The 21617-nt window shown below is 50.0% G+C and overlaps 3 long non-coding RNA genes across 3 annotated transcripts; all 3 read left to right on the top strand.

Moving 5' to 3' along the window:
* Positions 1 to 2792: 2792 nt before the first annotated feature.
* LOC135286760 (uncharacterized) lies at positions 2793 to 4149 on the top strand. Its single transcript, XR_010350821.1, has 4 exons — positions 2793 to 3168; positions 3271 to 3312; positions 3407 to 3572; positions 3818 to 4149. It is a non-coding gene; the product is annotated as an uncharacterized LOC135286760 (long non-coding RNA).
* A 2343-nt stretch (positions 4150 to 6492) lies between these two features.
* Positions 6493 to 7074, top strand: LOC135286754 (uncharacterized). Its single transcript, XR_010350820.1, has 3 exons — positions 6493 to 6548; positions 6649 to 6690; positions 6787 to 7074. It is a non-coding gene; the product is annotated as an uncharacterized LOC135286754 (long non-coding RNA).
* Positions 7075 to 8537: 1463 nt separating this feature from the next.
* On the top strand, positions 8538 to 9914 carry LOC135286864 (uncharacterized). Its single transcript, XR_010350978.1, has 3 exons — positions 8538 to 8631; positions 8714 to 8776; positions 8854 to 9914. It is a non-coding gene; the product is annotated as an uncharacterized LOC135286864 (long non-coding RNA).
* The last annotated feature ends 11703 nt before the right edge of the window (positions 9915 to 21617 follow it).

Below are 21617 nucleotides of genomic sequence, written 5' to 3'. Positions count from 1 at the left end.
CTAAGCCCCTGTCACCAAGCCACTGATGGACCAAGTTTGCTGCTCTTGTGAGCCCTGTGGAGGTATTGCAGGACTCTGTCATGAAGCCTTGAAATTGTCTATTTAAAGGTCCTTTCTGGATAGCCCTCAGGCATGGCTGAGGAGTCACGGTGAGTCCGGGAGGTATTGAGGGGGAGGGAGGGTCCCCTCAGTTCTCAGCAGTGCCACATCACCTCATCTCGCCTTTACCCAGGCGTAGCCTGAGACATCGGCGTTGGCCTGAGAGCACTTCTGAAGCGTACGGCCCGAGGAGCCGGTCATTCATAGGAGGCGGTGAGTAGCAGAATTGTCGGATTTTAGTCGACGTGCTGCTAAGATGCCGCACTGATGTCTGGTTTTCTTCCTCTTGACAGACTAGGAGGCAGCCGCCCCGTGACAGCAGGAACCTCCCAGACAGCCCGGCGGCCTTCCTTTGCACCCGATGCGGATTCTCATTCTCAGATATGCAAGAGATAAGTTGAGGGCTGTGAGTCACAGAGGGGATGCAGACGGAAGGGGGCTGCTGTGTCAGGACTCACCGGGAGGGATTTTTGAGTCAGCTTTGGAGCTGAGGATATCTAGAAAATGTTGTCTTAAGACCACACAAAAGCCAAGTGTCATTTTTGATCCCGGCGCTGAGGTGCGCAGGGCAGAGCAGTGCCGGTGTGTGTTGTGTCAGTTGTGTGTCGTGCCTTATGTGTCGTTTGGCTGTCTCATGTCTTTGACCTTAACCCTTTGAGAGGCCTCTCGGAAACCCTGGCATCATTCTTAGCATCTGCAATCTCTGCATTTCTTGGCTTGGCACCAATGCTGTAGGACTTTGGACTCAGGAGCTGAGACAGGCATCAGAGTTGCACCTCTCTTTAGAAGCATCCAGTTCAGATGTCTTTGCAGGTCTCATTCCGAGCCATACGGACAGCTGCGCCTCACAAGGATCCATTATTGCAGATTAGGTCTCATAAGAACGTGAGGATAGGTGGAGGATTCTGACTGTAGGATTCTCAGACGTCCATCCTTACAGTTCTTAGGAATCATTCAGTTAGTATCTTCTTCCTCCAGGGTTTTCTGAGCCTCATCAGCTCACCTCAGTCATCTAATCTTCCATTCTCTTGGTCCTTGCAGTCATTCTTCTTGCCGATAGATTTCTGTCCCTGTTGTGTCCCTGTTGTTTGTCCTGTCCCGTGTCATAGGTGTCCGCACATATTTGTGCCGGAGCTGCTCCGCCCTGCCGCATAGCCTGCTGCAATAGGACAAGTCCCAAGAATTTGTAATTTGTAATGTGGGATGTAGTTGGAATCTAGATGGTATTTCTAGATTGACCCAAGATGTCTGGAGCTGTGAAGGTATCCTACAGCCCATTGACTTTTGTCCTAACTTTCTTTCAGATGCAGATGGATAAAATGCATAGCAGAGCAGGCCATCCCAGGTGAGCGGGTTCACCCGAGCAGGTCAGTCCCTGCAGTTTGTCTCTGCAGGGGGAGTGTAAATGGTGACTCTGTTACAGCATTTTTGTTTTTCTTTATTTTAGGAAGTAAAGGCATATAGCAACAGTCAAGTTCAAGTGGGCAAGGTGAGCAGTGGGCAGAAGCAGTTGTTATTGCAGGGGTCTCAATTTCTGGTGCAACTCTAAGCCTCTCTTCTCGTTTGTGTGCCTTAGGTAATCCACTCAGGTTATGTCAAGCCCCCATCACCAACCGGCCGACGGACCAAGTTTGCTGCTCTTGTGGGCCCTGTGGAGGTATTGCAGGACCCTGTGATGAAGCTTGGAAATTTTCTGCTTAAAGGTCCCTTCTGGATAGCCCTCAGGAATGCCTGAGGAGTCACAGTGAGTTGGGGAGGTATTGAGGAGGAGGGAGGGTCCGCTCAATTCTCAGCAGTGCCACAGCACCTCGTCTCCCCTTTACCCAGGCGTAGCCCGAGACGTTGGCCTCAGAGCACGGCCGAAGCGTACGGCCCGAGGAGCCGGTCATTCTTAGGAGGCGGTGAGTAGCAGAACTGTCGGATTTTAGTCGACGTGCTGCTAAGATGCCGCACTGATGTCCGGTTTTCTTTCTCTTGACAGACTAAGAGACAGCAGCCCCGTGACAGCAGGAACCTCCCAGACAGCCTGGTGACCTTCCTTTGCACCCGATGTGGATTCTCATTCACAGACATGCAAGAGATAAGTCGAGGGCTGTGTGTCACAGAGGGGATGCAGATGGAAGGGGGCTGCCGCGTCAGGTCTCACTGGGAGGGATTTTTGAGTCAGCTTTGGAGCTGAGGATATCCAGGAAATGTTGTTTTAAGGCCACACAAAAGCCAAGTGTCATTTTTGATCCCAGCGCTGAGGTGCGCAGGGCAGAGCAGTGCCAGTGTGTGTCGTGTCACTTGTCTGTCGTACCTTATGTGTCATTTGGCTGTCTCATGTCTTTTACCTTAGCCCTGTGAGCGGCCTATCAGAAATACTGGCATCATTCTTAGCATCTGTGATCTCTGCATTTCTTGGCCTGCCACCAATGCCATAAGACTTTTGACTCAGGAGCTCAGGCAGGCATCAGAATTGCACCTCTCTTTAGAAGCATCCAGTTCAGATGTCTTTGAAGGTCTCGTTCCGAGCCGTACGGACAGTTGCGCCTCACAACGATCCATTATTGCGAATTAGGACTTGTAAGAATGTGAGGATAGGTAGAGGATTCTGACAGCAGGATTCACAGGCATCCTTTTTTGCATTTCTTTGAAGAAATCATTCCCTTAGCATCTTTTTCCTCCAGGGTTCTCTGAGCCTCATGGGCTCACCATTGGTCTCACCTCATTCACTTCATTTTGCCTTCATTTTGCAGTCATTCTTCTTGCCTTCATTTTGCAGTCATTCTTCTTGCCAAGTGATTTCTCTTCCTGTTGTGTCCCCTTTGTCACGTCCTGTCCTGTGTCACGGGTGGGTGCACATATTTGTCCCGGAGCTGCTCTGCCCTGCCGCATAGCCTGGCGCGTTAGGACAAATCCCGGGGACTTGAAATTTGTAGTGCGGGGTGTAGTTGGATTCTAGATGGGATTTGTAGATGGACACAAGATGTTTGGAGGTGTGAAGTTATTCTGCAGCTGATTGACTTGTGTCCTGAATTTCTTTCAGATGCAGATGGATAAAATCCATGGCAGAGCACCCCATCCCAGGTGAGTGGGTTCCCCTGAGAAAGTTAGTCCCTGTTTGTCTCTGCAGGTGCAGTGTAAATGGTGACTTTGTGTTACAGCATTGTTGTTTTTCTTTATTTTTAGGAAGTAAAGCCGTCTAGCAGCAGACAAGGCAAAGTGGGCAAGGTGAGCAGTGACTAGCGGACAGAAGTTGTTGTTATTGCCGAGATCTCAATTTCTGGTGCAACTGTAAGCATGCATTCTTGTTTGTGTGCTTTAGGCAATCCATTTGGAGTATACGTGACTCTGTCACGCACTGGCTGATGGACTGTGATCGTTGCTCTTTGGAGTCCTGTGGAAGTATTACAGGACTCGGCGATGAAGCCTCTGCCTTTTCTATTTAAAGGAGTCATCCGGGTGGCCTTTGGCAATGCCGAGGAGTTGCGGTGAGTCAGGAATAGGGAGGAGGAGCGAGGGTCCACTCTGGTGTCACCAATGCCACATCACCTTGTCTCCTCTTAACTTAGGTGAACCCTGCGATGATGGGGTCAGCGTCCTAGTGCAGCCGAAGCGTGCGGCATTCATAAGAGACCCAGGCATTGCTAGGAGAACGCTGAGTAGCAGAATTGTTGGGCTTTTGGCCGATGTGCTGCCAAGTTCAGGCACTGATGCTCTGTTTTCTCGAATGCAGATGACTAAGAGACAACGGCCCGGTGACAGCAGGAACTTCCCAGACGGCAAGGGGAGGTCTTTTGCACCTGACACGGAGTGGCATCTGCAGATAAGTCGATGGCTGTGACCCATAGAGGGGATGATAGTGGGGTGCTGGGTCGGGACTCACAGGGAGGGATTTTTGAGTCTGCTTTGGAGTTGGGGATGTCCAAGAAGTGGCCCCTTAGGTCACAGAAAAGCCAAGTGTCACTTTTGATCCCAGTGCTGAGGTGCGCAGGGCAGAGCAGTCCCGGAGGGTATCGTGTCAGTTGTCTATTGTGCATTCTGTGTGTTTGGCTTTCTCATGTCTTTTACCTTAGCCCTTTGAGGGGCCTATCAGAAATCCTGGCATCATTCTTAGCATCTGTGATCTCTGCATTTCTTGGCCTGGCACCAATGCCACAGGACTTATGACTCAGGAGCTCAGATAGGCATCAGAATTGCACTTCTCTTTAGGAGCATCCAGTCAGATGTCTTTGCAGGTCTTGTTCTGAGCTGTATGTACCTTGCAAGGATCCATTATTGCAGATTAGGACTTGTAAGAATGCGAGGATAGGTAGAGGATTCTGACTATAGAATTCACAGGCATCCATCTTTGCAGTTCTTAAAACAAATCATTCAGTTAGCATCTTCTTCCTACCAGGGCTCTCTGAGCCTCATCGGCTCACCATCGGTCTCACCTCAGTCCTCTCATTTTGCATTCTCTCAGTCCTTGCAGTCATTCTTCTTGCCAAGAGATTCCTGTCCCTGTTGTGTCCCCCTTGTTTGTCATGTCGTGTCCTGTGTCACGGGTGTCTGCACGTATTTGTGCCGGAGCTGCTCTGCCCTGCTGCACAGCCTGGTGTAATAGGACAAATCCTGGGGCTTGAAATTTGTAGTGTGGGCTGTAGTTGGACTCTAGATGATATTCCTAGGCTGACCCAGATGTCTGGAGCTGTGAAGTGGTCCTGCAGCCCTTTGACATTTGTCCTGACTTTCTTTCAGATGCAGATGGATAAAATCCATGGCAGAGCACCCCATCCCAGGTGAGTGGGTTGCCCTGAGCAGATCAGTCCCTGTTTGTCTCTGCAGGGGGAGTGTAGATGGTGACTCTGGTACAGCATTGTTCTTTTTTTTTTATTTTAGGAAGTAAAGTGATAGAGCAACAGTCAAGTTGAAGTGGTCAAGGTGAGTAGTGGATAGAAGCAGTTGTTATTGCTCAGGTCTCAAGTTGTGGTGCAGCTCTAAGCCTCTGTTCTTGTCTGTGTGCCTTAGGCAATCTACTCAGGTTATGCCAAGCCCCTGTCATCAACCAGCCGATTGACCAGGTTTGCTGCTCTCATGAGCCCTGTGGAGGTATTGCAGGACCCTGTGATGAAGCCTTGAAATTTTTTATTTAAAGGTTGCTTCTGGGTAGCCCTCAGGAATGGGCAACGAGCCGTGGTGAGTTGGGGGGTATCGAGGAGGAGCTGGGGTCCGCTCAGTTCTCAGCTATGCTACATCACCTCATCTCCTCTTTACCCAGGCGTACCCTGTGACGACGGCGTCGGTCTCAGAGCACGGCCGAAGCGTGCGGGCCGAGGACCCGGTCGTTCTTAGGAGGCGTTGAGTAGCAGAATTTTCGGGTTTTAGTCGATATGCTGCTATGATGATGCACTGATGTCTGGTTACCTTTATCTTGACAGACTAGGAGACAGCAGCCCGGTGACAGCAGGAACCTCCCAGACAGCCTGGTGGCCTTGCTTTGCACCTGATGTGGATTCTCATTCCTGGAGAGCCAAGAGAGAAGTTGAGGGCTGTGACTTACAGAGGGGATGGAAGGGGGTTGCTGTGTCAGGACTCACCAGGAGGGATTTTTGAGTCAGCTTTGGAGCTGAGGATATCCAGGAAATGTTGTCTTGAGGCCACACAAAAGCCAAGTGTCACTTTTGGTCCCAGTGCTGAGCTGAGCAGAGGAGGGCAGTCCCGGTGTGTTTTGTCATGTGGCTATTGTGCATTGTGTTGTGTGGCTGTCTCATGTCTTTTCCCTTAGCCCTTTGAGGGGCCTATCAGAAACCCTGGCATCATTCTTAGCATCTGTGATCTCTGCATTTCTTGGCCTGGCACCAATGCCACAGGACTTTTGACACAGGAGCTTGGACAGGCATCGGAATTGAATTTCTCTTTAGGAGCATCCAGTCAGATATCTTTGCAGGTCTTGTTCTGAGCTGTACGTACTGCTGTGCATCGCAAGGATCCATTATGGCAGATTAGGGCTTGTAAGAATGCAAAGATAGGTAGAGGATGCTGACCGTAGGATTCTCGGACATCCATCTTTGTAGTTCTTGGAATAAACTGTTCTCTTATCAGATTCTTCCTCCAGGGTTCTCTGAGCCTCATCTGTCTCACCTTGGTCATCTAATCTTGCATTCTCTCAGTCCTTGCAGTCATTTTTGCCAAGAGATTTCTGTCCTTGTTGTGTCCCCCTTGTTTGTCATGTTCTGTCCTGTGTCACGGGTGTCTGCACATATTTTTGCCGGAGCTGCTCTGCCCTGCTGCATAGCCTGGTGTAATAGGACAAATCCTGGGGGCTTGAAATTTGTAGTGTGGGGTGTTGTTGGATTATAGATGGGATTTGTACATGGACCCAAGATGTCTGGAGCTGTGAAGTTATCCTGCAGCCCTTTGACATTTGTCCTCACTTGCTTTTAGATGCAGGTGGATAAAATCCATGGCAGAGCACCCCATCCCAGGTGAGTGGGTTGCCCTGAGCAGGTCAATCCCTGTTTGTCTCTGCAGGGGGAGTATAAACGGTGACTCTGTTACAGCATTGTTCTTTGTTTTTATTTTTAGGAAGTAAAGCCACATATCAGAAGTCAAGGCGAGGTGGTCAAGGTGAGCAGTGACCAGTGGACTGTAGCTGTTGTTATTGCTGCGATCTGAATCTCTGGTGCAACTGTAAGCATGCATTCTCGTTTGTGTGTGCTTTAGGCAATCCATTTGGAGTATGCATTACTCCCCATCACGCACTGGCCGGTGGACTGTGATCATTGCTCTTGTGAGCCCTGTGGAAGTATTACAGGACTTGGTGATGAAGCCTCTGCCTTTCCTATTTAAATGTGTCACCCGGGTAGCCTTTGGCCGCGGCTGAGGAGTTGCAGTGAGTCGGGGAATAGGGAGGAGGAGCGAGGGTCCACTCTGGTGTCACCAATGCCACATCACCTTCACTCCCCTTAACTTAGGCGGACCCTGCGATGATGGCGTCAGCCTCCGAGCGCAGCCGAAGCGTGCGGCATTCATAAGGGACCCAGGCATTGCTAGGGGAACGCTGAGTAGCAGAATTGTTGGGTTTTGGCCGATGTGCTGCTAAGATCAGGCATTGATGCTCTGTTTTCTCAAATGCAGCTGACTAAGAGACAACAGCCTGGTGACAGCAGGAACTTCCCAGACGGCGAGGCGGCCTTCTTTTGCATCTGACACGGATTGGCATCTGCAGATAAGTCAATGGCTATGACCCACAGAGGGGATGATAGTGGGGTGCTGGGTCAGGACTCACAGGGAGGGATTTTTGAGTCTGCTTTGGAGTTGGGGATGTCCAAGAAGTGGCCCCTTAGGCCACAGAAAAGCAAAGTGTCACTTTTGATCACAGTGCTGAGGTGCTCAGGGCAGAGCAGTCCCGGAGGGTATCGTGTCAGTTGTCTATTGTGCATTCTGTGTGTTTGGCTTTCTCATGTCTTTTACCTTAGCCCTTTGAGGGGCCTATCAGAAATCCTGGCATCATTCTTAGCATCTGTGATCTCTGCATTTCTTGGCCTGGCACCAATGCCACAGGACTTATGACTCAGGAGCTCAGATAGGCATCAGAATTGCACTTCTCTTTAGGAGCATCCAGTCAGATGTCTTTGAAGGTCTTGTTCTGAGCTGTATTTCCCTTGCAAGGATCCATTATGGCAGATTAGGGCTTGTAAGAATGCAAAGATAGGTAGAGGATGCTGACCGTAGGATTCTTAGACATCCATCTTTGTAGTTCTTGGAATAAACCATTGTGTTAGCAGGTTATTCCTCCAGGGTTCTGGGAGCCTCATCCGCTCGCCATCAGTCTCATCTCGGTCATCTAATCTTGCATTCTCTCAGTCCTTGCAGTCATTCTTCTTGCCAAGAGATTCCTGTTGTGTCCCCCTTGTTTGTCATGTCGTGTCCTGTGTCACGGGTGTCTGCACGTATTTGTGCCGGAGCTGCTCTGCCCTGCTGCACAGCCTGGTGTAATAGGACAAATCCTGGGGGCTTGAAATTTGTAGTGTGGGGTGTAGTTGGGTTATAGATGGGATTTGTAGATGGACACAGGGTGCCTGGAGCAGTGAAATTATCCTGCAGCCCTTTGACATTTGTCCTGACTTTCTTTCAGATGCAGGCAGATAAAATCTGTGGCAGAGCACCCCATCCTGGCTGAGGGGGTTCCTCCGAGCAGGTCAGTCACCGTTTGTCTCTGCAGGGGAAGTGTAAATGGTGACTCATACAGCACTGTTCTTTGGTTTTTTTTTAGGAAGCAAAGCTGGATATCAGCAGTCAAGGTGAGCGGTGACCAGTGGACAGAAGCAGTTGTTATTACTGGGGTCTCAGTTTCTGGTGCAACTCTAAGCCTTCTGTCTTGTTTGTGTGCTTTAGGCAATCCATTTGGAGTAGGCCGAGCCCCCCCACCCCCCAACCGGCCAATGGATCTGGTTTACTGCTCTTGCGAGCTCTGTGAAGGTATTGCAGGACTCTGCGATGAAGCCCTGAACCTTTCTGTTTAAAGGTGCCATCCGGCTGGCCTTTGGCAGCTGCCGAGGAGTTGCGGTGAGTCAGGGAATAGGGAGGAGGAGCGAGGGTCCGCTCATGTTTCAGCAATGCCACATCTCCCTGTCTCCCCTTAAACCAGGCACACCCTGCCATGATGGCATTGGCCTCCAAGCGTTGCTGAAGCTAATGGCATTAGGAGATGGTGAGTAGCGGAAGAGTTGGGTTTTGGGCAATGTGCTGGTAAGACCATACACTGATGTTTTAATTTCTTTAATGTAGCTATGAGGCAGCAGCCCAGTGACAGCGAGAACTTCCCAGATGGCAAGGCGGCCTTCTTTTGCACCTGATGCAGATTGGCATCCCCAGATGTCTGAGAGATAAGTCAAGGGCTACGACTTGCCGAGGGGGTGAATGTGGGGTGCTGGGTTGGGACTCACCGGGAGGGGTTTTTGAGTCTGCTTTGGGGCTGAGGCTATCCAAGTAGTGTCCCCTTAGGCCACAGAAAGGGAAAGTGTCACTTTTGATCCCAGTGCTGAGGTGCGCAGGGTAGAGCAGTCCCAGTGTGTATCGTGTCACTTGTCTAACGTACCTGGTGTTGTTTATATGTCTCATGTCATGCATCGTCTACCTTAGCCCTTTGAGGGGCCCATCAGAAACCCTGGCATCATTCTTAGCGTCTGTGATCTCTGCATTTCTTGGCCTGGCACAAATGCAGTAGGACTTTTGGCTCAGGAGCTCAGACAGGCATCAGAATTGCATTTCTGTTTAGGAGCTTCCAGTCAGATGTCTTTGCAGGTCTTGTTCTGAGCTGTACGTACTGCTGTGCATCGCAAGGATCCATTATGGCAGATTAGGGCTTGTAAGAATGCAAAGATAGGTAGAGGATTCTTTCCGTAGGATTCTCAGATGTCCATCTTTGCAGTTCTTTGACAAAATCATTCTCTTAGGAGATACTTCCTCCATGGTTGTCTGAGCCTCATCACCTCACTGTCAATCTCACCTCAGTCATTTCATTTTCCATTCTCTCAGTCCTTGCAGTCATTCTTCTTGTCAAGAGATTTCTGTCCCTGTTGTGTCCTCATTGTTTGTCCTGTCCCGTGTCACGGGCGTCCGCACACGTTTGTGTTGGCGCTGCTCTGCCCTGCCGCGTAGCCTGGTGTAATAGGACACATCCTGGGGGCTTGGAATTTGTAATGTGGGGTGTAGTTGGATTCTAGATGGTATTCCTAGGTTGACTCTAGGAAGTTGTCTGGAGCTGTGAAGTTATCCTGCTGCCCTTTGAACTTTGTCCTGACTCTGTTTCAGATGCAGACAGATAAAATCCATGGCAGAGCTCCCTATCCCAGGTGAGTGGATTCCCCTGAACAGATCAGTCCCTGTTTGTCTCTGCAGGGGGAGTGTAAATGGTGACTCTGTTACAGCATTGTTCTTTTTGTTTATTTTTAGGAAGTAAAGCCATCTAGCAGCAGTCAAGGTAAAGTGGTCGAGGTGAGGAGTGACCAGTGGACAGAAGCACTTGCTATTGCTGGGGTCTCAATTTCTGGTGCAACTCTAAGCATCCACTGTTTTTTGTTGGTTTTTTTTAGGCAGTCCACTTTCAATCCATGCCAGCTGAGGATGCCCGATGCCAGGTGGGTGCAAGCTTATGGTGTATTTGTCAGGTTAGGGAGGTTAGGCAAAGAAACAAAGCAAGAGCATGCTTTTTTGCTTTGTTTCTTTGCCGGTTCCATCACTGCCCTTGGTGTGCCAAGGAACAGGTGTGAGGGGGTGAGTGTGTTTAGGCAGGGTGACTCATAGGCGAGCGTTATGCAGAAGCATGCTAAGCGTGTACCTTTTCGTTTTGCAGGTACCTTCCAGGCAGACTCTGGAGTCAAATCAAGATTTGAGGTGAGCCGGGGCAGTGGTATGGAGGAGTCCCGGGGATTATTGTTTTTGAGGGCAATAGTCACATTTTCTGTTTTGTCTTAGGTACTGTGAGGAGCTTCCTAGGCAAAGTTTGGAGAGAGCACCACCGAAGCACACGAGACCGTCTCAACGTCCACGTCCCACCGGGGATGGATTTTGTCAGCTCGTCATCCACAAGCTAAGTGTTGGGGTCCATAGTTGGGAGAAGGGGAAAAACCTTTACTATCACAGGAGGCCATGTGATGTTAGCTTAGCGGAGCAATCTGTAGCGGAACAGGTCCCTCGGATGTAAAGGGAGAGGGTTTCTCCTCGGCCTCACCGGAGCCTTTGCCGGGCAGGGCAGTTCCGACCCGTCTCCACGTTCTCGCAAACTTTGCGTCGTCAGCCTCCTTCGACCCTCGACGTCGTCGTGGATCTTTCTCCCGAGGAGCTCGCCTTCAGGTCCGGAGCTATAGCCACCATCACCCGGCAGTCTTTGCTTCCTTCTGTAGGCCCGCCGAGCCTCTCGAGCATCCTCTTAACTGCTTTGGCACTAACTTCTTTTAAGGAGTTGCATTTCATCGTCACACGCTATTGCCATAGGACTCGCTTTACTTTGGCATCTTTGGCCTCTGGCTCATCTTGCGCTAGGAATCTTGAGTCCATAAGGTGAAACTGCTAGGCAGTTTCCACCTGTGTCTGTGTTATGTCACCTGTGTCTGTGTTATGTTGTCTACGTTACGGTGTCTGCGTTATGTAGTCTGTGTCCATCGTCTTCCGTGTCGTAGGCCTTTGTTACATCTCAACGCCATATCGGCCTCATTCCGTGCCGTATCGGCCATATTTTACTCGCGTTCCTTCCCAGACATTGCTTATTCTGCCATCTCTCTTTTGAGACACAAAGAAGTAAACAAGAGGTTCTCATCAGTCTTCCGTCTCAGCTGCGGTAGTGCCTTTTTCTTCCTGTGCTATTCTCTTGGGCTTCTATAGGGAGTGTCTTACACCCTCCTCATGTGACTGCCATAGTTCTGTAGGTTCCATCTTCTCAAAGGGTACGGTGCTTAAGAATTAATCTTCCAGAGAGTTATCCGAAGTCCTGGTTTACATTGTATGTGCTTATGTTGTATGTACCTATGTTGGCTTATATTGTATGTAATTATATTGTATGAATCTATGTTGGCTTATATTGTATGTGCTTATATTGTATCTAATTATGTTGGCATATATTTGCATGTACTTGTATGGTATGTAATTCTGTTGGCTTATATTGTGCGTGCTTGTATGGTATGTAATTCTGTTGGCTTATATTGTGCGTACTTATATTGCGCCACTTACGGTCGGAGCTGCCCTGCCCTGGCATGTAGTCACAGTTAGGTAGAACAGTTATAAAAACTTTACCATTCATCTATCTTCTATGGGATTTTGGGTAGAAAACTTAGGGGCCCGGAGCAGGGACAAGTCCTAGCCGTCAGATAGCCACTCGTTGACCACCTCCCGTTGTCTCACAGGTCCCCGAGGCGACCGATTTTCCCGGAATCTACCATTTGACGTCAAGGAGCGGCAGCCGGATGACGCGTCGAAGCACGTTGTTCAGGGTTTCAAGTAGGGCTGCAGCAAGCGTGTAAGTCGAAGAGCGTGCGAGTCTGCGTGAGTGTGAGCGCCGCTTGTCTCTGTGTGTGTGAGTGTATGCTGACCAGATCTAACCTTGTGCGTGTGACGTTTTCCTTTCAGGTTTTTCAACACATTTTAAAATTTAGAATAAAAAATCCCCAGCCGGGGGTTTTTTTTTTTTTTCCCCCCGGCTGGGATTTTTTTCCTCGGTCCCGGCCGGTCCGCGAGGCGACGTTCATCGCCAAAGTTTGGGGGCGGACCGTCCCGGGACCGGGGTTTTTGTCAGGCAGGAGGATTTTTAGGGAGGCTCCCGGGAACCACGTTCCCGAGGAGCGGCAGGAATGCGTGCCGGGGGGCAGCAGGGCGGTTGAGGTGCGAGCGAGGGTGGGTTTGTGTGTAAGCTGAAGGAGAGCTGTGGGTGCGTGTGTTGATGACTGGTTCTAACCTTGTGTGTATGACTTTTTCCTTTCAGGTTTTTCAACACATTTTAAAATTTAGAATAAAAAATCCCCAGCCGGGGTTTTTTTTTTTTTTCCCCCCCCGGCTGGGTTTTTTTTTCCTCGGTCCCGGCCGGTCCGCGAGGCGACGTTCATCGCCAGAGTTTGCGGGCGGACCGTCCCGGGACTGGGGTTTTTGTCAGGCAGGAGGATTTTTAGGGAGGCTCCCGGGAACCACGTTCCCGAGGAGCGGCAGGAATGCGTGCCGGGGGGCAGCAGGGCGGTTGAGGTGCGAGCGAGGGTGGGTTTGTGTGTAAGCTGAAGGAGAGCTGTGGGTGCGTGTGTTGATGACTGGTTCTAACCTTGTGTGTATGACTTTTTCCTTTCAGGTTTTTCAACACATTTTAAAATTTAGAATAAAAAATCCCCAGCCGGGGGGTTTTTTTTTTTCCCCCCCGGCTGGGTTTTTTTTTCCTCGGTCCCGGCCGGTCCGCGAGGCGACGTTCATCGCCAGAGTTTGCGGGCGGACCGTCCCGGGACTGGGGTTTTTGTCAGGCAGGAGGATTTTTAGGGAGGCTCCTGGGAACCACGTTCCCGAGGAGCGGCACGAATGCGTGCCGGGGGTCAGCAGGGCGGTTAAGATGCGAGCGAGGGTGGGTTTGTGTGTAAGCTGAAGGAGAGCTGTGGGTGCGTGTGTTGATGACGGACTGGTTCTAACCTTGTGTGTATGACTTTTTCCTTTCAGGTTTTTCAACACATTTTAAAATTTAGAATAAAAAATCCCCAGCCGGGGGGTTTTTTTTTTTTCCCCCCCTGGCTGGGTTTTTTTTTCCTCGGTCCCGGCCGGTCCGCAAGGCGACGTTCATCGCCAAAGTTTGGGGGCGGACCGTCCCGGGACCGGGGTTTTTGTCAGGCAGGAGGATTTTTATGGAGGCTCCAAGGGAACCACGTTCCCGAGGAGCGGCAGGAATGCGTGCCGGGGGGCAGCAGGGCGGTTGAGGTGCAAGTGAGGATGGGTTTACGTGTAATGCGAAGGAGGTGTTCATAATGGATGTGTGTTGCGTTCTGTGTGCCGCCTTTGTTTTGGGGTTCCTGTAACAATAAATCAAAGTGTAATGAAAGTAGAAAAAAGGTTATCATCTTGTGTTAATATGTGTTTGGCTTATGTTTGGTGTTGTCTTGTATTTGCATTTCTGTATATTGCTCTGTATGTAAATTGGACTTTTACCAGCATGTGTATGGATTGTATGTGTACTCGCATTTGTATACACTCTTTCCATGTGTTTTGCTCAAGTGTAAATAGGAAAATTCATTCAATAAAGTTGAATCAACCTGAATAAAGATTCCCCCACCCCCCCCCCCCTTGGCTCCTGTCTTTATTTGGTGTGGTTTAGTAATTTTTTTCCACTGCCCTTCTTCCTTTTACCTCTTGCTTTACTTTTCTGTTGCTAACTTCATTTCTGTATGTCTCTAACTGTGTGTTTGTTTCTCAGTGCCTGTAGCTCTGTGCTTCTGTAACTGTTTCCCTGATTTGTTTTCCCTCTGTTTCTGTATTGTACTATTTCTCTCTAACTATTTTTCTTCTCTCTAGCCTTAACTGTAGCTTTTTGTTCTTCTTTTCTACAGTCACTCATTCTTTTTCCCCTCTCCTCCCCTTTTTCACTCTTTTTTGGTCTTACTCCTTTTCATTTTCACTTTAACCCTAACCAGTGTTCCTTTTCCCTCTGAGTTGGGTCTTTCTTAACTCTCTTGCTCTCTTGTTTTTACTCTTTCTCTCTTCACTCTCTCTTCTTTCACACCTGTTCTCTCCCTTCTCATTTCACTATTTTCTCTCCACTGACTTTTGTTCTCCCTTCTCTTTTCACTCTCTCCTGTTTCCTCTCTTGTCTTTTCACTCTCTACTCTTTTTACTGTCTCCTGTTTTCTCATCTTATTTCACTCTCCTCTCTTGTCCCTCTCCTTTGTTCTTCTCTGTCTTCTCCATTTCTCTTCCTTTCTCTCCCTCTCTTTTCTCTCTACCTCTGTCTCACTCTTTCCTTCTCTCTATTTTCTCTGTACCTTTTAGTTCAATTTTGTCTCTCTTCCTAGATTAAGGAAAAAAAAGCAGCAGTGGAAACTTTCAGGCTCCCTGGGAGTAAAAAAAAAGTTAAATTGAAATCTACTTACTCCCCGGGAGCCTGAAATTTTCTACTGCTGCACCAGACATATAGTTTTTCTTCTTTTTATATATACAGTAAATTGGGGGAGCAGGGCCCCCCCCACCTCTCAGGACCCCAAAACAATAAGCAAGCACCATAGCATCAGTATCCACATCACATTACCACTCAAACAATAATCACACACCTACGTACACAAACACACCACCCCCGTGAACACCAAACCCACCTAGGCGCAAAAAACCCCACCGCGCTGGACACATCCCGCCAACAGCACTACCACACCGCCCCCTGCCGCCCGACATCAGGTACTGCCGCTACAGCGCCACCTGCTGCCCGCACCGCGGATCTGCAAGTACAGCGCCACCTGCCGAGTACTACCGGCAACTGCAGGCACAGCACCCCGCATTACGTCACTGTGTCCATACGTGACCCCGCCCCTAGTCACGCCCCATTACCCGCCCCTAACCCCGCCCCCAGCTAAACCCCGCCCACAGCCACGCCCCCAGCGCCTCAGGAAAGCCCCCAAGGCATAGCCGTCCACGCAGATGCCTGACCGAAATGCCGAAACCCACCCCAGGCTCCAAAAACACTCCCGCACGGCGCCAATCGGCTCACCGAGGCCGAAATACCACCGCGAGCAAAACCGAAACACGCAGAAAAAACGACAAAAACCGATAAGCAGGACCCCGGCCCGGAAACCGCCATCTTGTACGGAATCACGTGATCCCCCTAGTGGCGGCCATGTTGGCTGCTGTACCACGTGACCTGATGGTCGGCGCCATCTTGACCCCGATCACGTGACGAGACGGAGGGCGCCATCTTGGCCGCCAACCACGTGACTACATGGGGGCCGCCATCTTGTACGGGCTAGGGCTAGGGCTAGGGCTAGGGCTAGGGCTAGGGCTAGGGCTAGGGTTAGGGTTAGGGTTAGGGTTAGGGTTAGGGTTAGGGTTAGGGTTAGGGTTAGGGTTAGGGTTAGGGTTAGGGTTAGGGTTAGGGTTAGGGTTAGGGTTAGGGTTAGGGTTAGGGTTAGGGTTAGGGTTAGGGTTAGGGTTAGGGTTAGGGTTAGGGTTAGGGTTAGGGTTAGGGTTAGGGTTAGGGTTAGGGTTAGGGTTAGGGTTAGGGTTAGGGTTAGGGTTAGGGTTAGGGTTAGGGTTAGGGTTAGGGTTAGGGTTAGGGTTAGGGTTAGGGTTAGGGTTAGGGTTAGGGTTAGGGTTAGGGTTAGGGTTAGGGTTAGGGTTAGGGTTAGGGTTAGGGTTAGGGTTAGGGTTAGGGTTAGGGTTAGGGTTAGGGTTAGGGTTAGGGTTAGGGTTAGGGTTAGGGTTAGGGTTAGGGTTAGGGTTAGGGTTAGGGTTAGGGTTAGGGTTAGGGTTAGGGTTAGGGTTAGGGTTAGGGTTAGGGTTAGGGTTAGGGTTAGGGTTAGGGTTAGGGTTAGGGTTAGGGTTAGGGTTAGGGTTAGGGTTAGGGTTAGGGTTAGGGTTAGGGTTAGGGTTAGGGTTAGGGTTAGGGTTAGGGTTAGGGTTAGGGTTAGGGTTAGGGTTAGGGTTAGGGTTAGGGTTAGGGTTAGGGTTAGGGTTAGGGTTAGGGTTAGGGTTAGGGTTAGGGTTAGGGTTAGGGTTAGGGTTAGGGTTAGGGTTAGGGTTAGGGTTAGGGTTAGGGTTAGGGTTAGGGTTAGGGTTAGGGTTAGGGTTAGGGTTAGGGTTAGGGTTAGGGTTAGGGTTAGGGTTAGGGTTAGGGTTAGGGTTAGGGTTAGGGTTAGGGTTAGGGTTAGGGTTAGGGTTAGGGTTAGGGTTAGGGTTAGGGTTAGGGTTAGGGTTAGGGTTAGGGTTAGGGTTAGGGTTAGGGTTAGGGTTAGGGTTAGGGTTAGGGTTAGGGTTAGGGTTAGGGTTAGGGTTAGGGTTAGGGTTAGGGTTAGGGTTAGGGTTAGGGTTAGGGTTAGGGTTAGGGTTAGGGTTAGGGTTAGGGTTAGGGTTAGGGTTAGGGTTAGGGTTAGGGTTAGGGTTAGGGTTAGGGTTAGGGTTAGGGTTAGGGTTAGGGTTAGGGTTAGGGTTAGGGTTAGGGTTAGGGTTAGGGTTAGGGTTAGGGTTAGGGTTAGGGTTAGGGTTAGGGTTAGGGTTAGGGTTAGGGTTAGGGTTAGGGTTAGGGTTAGGGTTAGGGTTAGGGTTAGGGTTAGGGTTAGGGTTAGGGTTAGGGTTAGGGTTAGGGTTAGGGTTAGGGTTAGGGTTAGGGTTAGGGTTAGGGTTAGGGTTAGGGTTAGGGTTAGGGTTAGGGTTAGGGTTAGGGTTAGGGTTAGGGTTAGGGTTAGGGTTAGGGTTAGGGTTAGGGTTAGGGTTAGGGTTAGGGTTAGGGTTAGGGTTAGGGTTAGGGTTAGGGTTAGGGTTAGGGTTAGGGTTAGGGTTAGGGTTAGGGTTAGGGTTAGGGTTAGGGTTAGGGTTAGGGTTAGGGTTAGGGTTAGGGTTAGGGTTAGGGTTAGGGTTAGGGTTAGGGTTAGGGTTAGGGTTAGGGTTAGGGTTAGGGTTAGGGTTAGGGTTAGGGTTAGGGTTAGGGTTAGGGTTAGGGTTAGGGTTAGGGTTAGGGTTAGGGTTAGGGTTAGGGTTAGGGTTAGGGTTAGGGTTAGGGTTAGGGTTAGGGTTAGGGTTAGGGTTAGGGTTAGGGTTAGGGTTAGGGTTAGGGTTAGGGTTAGGGTTAGGGTTAGGGTTAGGGTTAGGGTTAGGGTTAGGGTTAGGGTTAGGGTTAGGGTTAGGGTTAGGGTTAGGGTTAGGGTTAGGGTTAGGGTTAGGGTTAGGGTTAGGGTTAGGGTTAGGGTTAGGGTTAGGGTTAGGGTTAGGGTTAGGGTTAGGGTTAGGGTTAGGGTTAGGGTTAGGGTTAGGGTTAGGGTTAGGGTTAGGGTTAGGGTTAGGGTTAGGGTTAGGGTTAGGGTTAGGGTTAGGGTTAGGGTTAGGGTTAGGGTTAGGGTTAGGGTTAGGGTTAGGGTTAGGGTTAGGGTTAGGGTTAGGGTTAGGGTTAGGGTTAGGGTTAGGGTTAGGGTTAGGGTTAGGGTTAGGGTTAGGGTTAGGGTTAGGGTTAGGGTTAGGGTTAGGGTTAGGGTTAGGGTTAGGGTTAGGGTTAGGGTTAGGGTTAGGGTTAGGGTTAGGGTTAGGGTTAGGGTTAGGGTTAGGGTTAGGGTTAGGGTTAGGGTTAGGGTTAGGGTTAGGGTTAGGGTTAGGGTTAGGGTTAGGGTTAGGGTTAGGGTTAGGGTTAGGGTTAGGGTTAGGGTTAGGGTTAGGGTTAGGGTTAGGGTTAGGGTTAGGGTTAGGGTTAGGGTTAGGGTTAGGGTTAGGGTTAGGGTTAGGGTTAGGGTTAGGGTTAGGGTTAGGGTTAGGGTTAGGGTTAGGGTTAGGGTTAGGGTTAGGGTTAGGGTTAGGGTTAGGGTTAGGGTTAGGGTTAGGGTTAGGGTTAGGGTTAGGGTTAGGGTTAGGGTTAGGGTTAGGGTTAGGGTTAGGGTTAGGGTTAGGGTTAGGGTTAGGGTTAGGGTTAGGGTTAGGGTTAGGGTTAGGGTTAGGGTTAGGGTTAGGGTTAGGGTTAGGGTTAGGGTTAGGGTTAGGGTTAGGGTTAGGGTTAGGGTTAGGGTTAGGGTTAGGGTTAGGGTTAGGGTTAGGGTTAGGGTTAGGGTTAGGGTTAGGGTTAGGGTTAGGGTTAGGGTTAGGGTTAGGGTTAGGGTTAGGGTTAGGGTTAGGGTTAGGGTTAGGGTTAGGGTTAGGGTTAGGGTTAGGGTTAGGGTTAGGGTTAGGGTTAGGGTTAGGGTTAGGGTTAGGGTTAGGGTTAGGGTTAGGGTTAGGGTTAGGGTTAGGGTTAGGGTTAGGGTTAGGGTTAGGGTTAGGGTTAGGGTTAGGGTTAGGGTTAGGGTTAGGGTTAGGGTTAGGGTTAGGGTTAGGGTTAGGGTTAGGGTTAGGGTTAGGGTTAGGGTTAGGGTTAGGGTTAGGGTTAGGGTTAGGGTTAGGGTTAGGGTTAGGGTTAGGGTTAGGGTTAGGGTTAGGGTTAGGGTTAGGGTTAGGGTTAGGGTTAGGGTTAGGGTTAGGGTTAGGGTTAGGGTTAGGGTTAGGGTTAGGGTTAGGGTTAGGGTTAGGGTTAGGGTTAGGGTTAGGGTTAGGGTTAGGGTTAGGGTTAGGGTTAGGGTTAGGGTTAGGGTTAGGGTTAGGGTTAGGGTTAGGGTTAGGGTTAGGGTTAGGGTTAGGGTTAGGGTTAGGGTTAGGGTTAGGGTTAGGGTTAGGGTTAGGGTTAGGGTTAGGGTTAGGGTTAGGGTTAGGGTTAGGGTTAGGGTTAGGGTTAGGGTTAGGGTTAGGGTTAGGGTTAGGGTTAGGGTTAGGGTTAGGGTTAGGGTTAGGGTTAGGGTTAGGGTTAGGGTTAGGGTTAGGGTTAGGGTTAGGGTTAGGGTTAGGGTTAGGGTTAGGGTTAGGGTTAGGGTTAGGGTTAGGGTTAGGGTTAGGGTTAGGGTTAGGGTTAGGGTTAGGGTTAGGGTTAGGGTTAGGGTTAGGGTTAGGGTTAGGGTTAGGGTTAGGGTTAGGGTTAGGGTTAGGGTTAGGGTTAGGGTTAGGGTTAGGGTTAGGGTTAGGGTTAGGGTTAGGGTTAGGGTTAGGGTTAGGGTTAGGGTTAGGGTTAGGGTTAGGGTTAGGGTTAGGGTTAGGGTTAGGGTTAGGGTTAGGGTTAGGGTTAGGGTTAGGGTTAGGGTTAGGGTTAGGGTTAGGGTTAGGGTTAGGGTTAGGGTTAGGGTTAGGGTTAGGGTTAGGGTTAGGGTTAGGGTTAGGGTTAGGGTTAGGGTTAGGGTTAGGGTTAGGGTTAGGGTTAGGGTTAGGGTTAGGGTTAGGGTTAGGGTTAGGGTTAGGGTTAGGGTTAGGGTTAGGGTTAGGGTTAGGGTTAGGGTTAGGGTTAGGGTTAGGGTTAGGGTTAGGGTTAGGGTTAGGGTTAGGGTTAGGGTTAGGGTTAGGGTTAGGGTTAGGGTTAGGGTTAGGGTTAGGGTTAGGGTTAGGGTTAGGGTTAGGGTTAGGGTTAGGGTTAGGGTTAGGGTTAGGGTTAGGGTTAGGGTTAGGGTTAGGGTTAGGGTTAGGGTTAGGGTTAGGGTTAGGGTTAGGGTTAGGGTTAGGGTTAGGGTTAGGGTTAGGGTTAGGGTTAGGGTTAGGGTTAGGGTTAGGGTTAGGGTTAGGGTTAGGGTTAGGGTTAGGGTTAGGGTTAGGGTTAGGGTTAGGGTTAGGGTTAGGGTTAGGGTTAGGGTTAGGGTTAGGGTTAGGGTTAGGGTTAGGGTTAGGGTTAGGGTTAGGGTTAGGGTTAGGGTTAGGGTTAGGGTTAGGGTTAGGGTTAGGGTTAGGGTTAGGGTTAGGGTTAGGGTTAGGGTTAGGGTTAGGGTTAGGGTTAGGGTTAGGGTTAGGGTTAGGGTTAGGGTTAGGGTTAGGGTTAGGGTTAGGGTTAGGGTTAGGGTTAGGGTTAGGGTTAGGGTTAGGGTTAGGGTTAGGGTTAGGGTTAGGGTTAGGGTTAGGGTTAGGGTTAGGGTTAGGGTTAGGGTTAGGGTTAGGGTTAGGGTTAGGGTTAGGGTTAGGGTTAGGGTTAGGGTTAGGGTTAGGGTTAGGGTTAGGGTTAGGGTTAGGGTTAGGGTTAGGGTTAGGGTTAGGGTTAGGGTTAGGGTTAGGGTTAGGGTTAGGGTTAGGGTTAGGGTTAGGGTTAGGGTTAGGGTTAGGGTTAGGGTTAGGGTTAGGGTTAGGGTTAGGGTTAGGGTTAGGGTTAGGGTTAGGGTTAGGGTTAGGGTTAGGGTTAGGGTTAGGGTTAGGGTTAGGGTTAGGGTTAGGGTTAGGGTTAGGGTTAGGGTTAGGGTTAGGGTTAGGGTTAGGGTTAGGGTTAGGGTTAGGGTTAGGGTTAGGGTTAGGGTTAGGGTTAGGGTTAGGGTTAGGGTTAGGGTTAGGGTTAGGGTTAGGGTTAGGGTTAGGGTTAGGGTTAGGGTTAGGGTTAGGGTTAGGGTTAGGGTTAGGGTTAGGGTTAGGGTTAGGGTTAGGGTTAGGGTTAGGGTTAGGGTTAGGGTTAGGGTTAGGGTTAGGGTTAGGGTTAGGGTTAGGGTTAGGGTTAGGGTTAGGGTTAGGGTTAGGGTTAGGGTTAGGGTTAGGGTTAGGGTTAGGGTTAGGGTTAGGGTTAGGGTTAGGGTTAGGGTTAGGGTTAGGGTTAGGGTTAGGGTTAGGGTTAGGGTTAGGGTTAGGGTTAGGGTTAGGGTTAGGGTTAGGGTTAGGGTTAGGGTTAGGGTTAGGGTTAGGGTTAGGGTTAGGGTTAGGGTTAGGGTTAGGGTTAGGGTTAGGGTTAGGGTTAGGGTTAGGGTTAGGGTTAGGGTTAGGGTTAGGGTTAGGGTTAGGGTTAGGGTTAGGGTTAGGGTTAGGGTTAGGGTTAGGGTTAGGGTTAGGGTTAGGGTTAGGGTTAGGGTTAGGGTTAGGGTTAGGGTTAGGGTTAGGGTTAGGGTTAGGGTTAGGGTTAGGGTTAGGGTTAGGGTTAGGGTTAGGGTTAGGGTTAGGGTTAGGGTTAGGGTTAGGGTTAGGGTTAGGGTTAGGGTTAGGGTTAGGGTTAGGGTTAGGGTTAGGGTTAGGGTTAGGGTTAGGGTTAGGGTTAGGGTTAGGGTTAGGGTTAGGGTTAGGGTTAGGGTTAGGGTTAGGGTTAGGGTTAGGGTTAGGGTTAGGGTTAGGGTTAGGGTTAGGGTTAGGGTTAGGGTTAGGGTTAGGGTTAGGGTTAGGGTTAGGGTTAGGGTTAGGGTTAGGGTTAGGGTTAGGGTTAGGGTTAGGGTTAGGGTTAGGGTTAGGGTTAGGGTTAGGGTTAGGGTTAGGGTTAGGGTTAGGGTTAGGGTTAGGGTTAGGGTTAGGGTTAGGGTTAGGGTTAGGGTTAGGGTTAGGGTTAGGGTTAGGGTTAGGGTTAGGGTTAGGGTTAGGGTTAGGGTTAGGGTTAGGGT

The sequence above is a fragment of the Passer domesticus genome, chromosome 1, assembly GCF_036417665.1.
Source record: "Passer domesticus isolate bPasDom1 chromosome 1, bPasDom1.hap1, whole genome shotgun sequence".
NCBI lineage: Eukaryota > Metazoa > Chordata > Aves > Passeriformes > Passeridae > Passer > Passer domesticus.
Note: the sequence above shows the minus strand (reverse complement) of the source record. Positions and strands in the feature narration are given on the sequence as shown.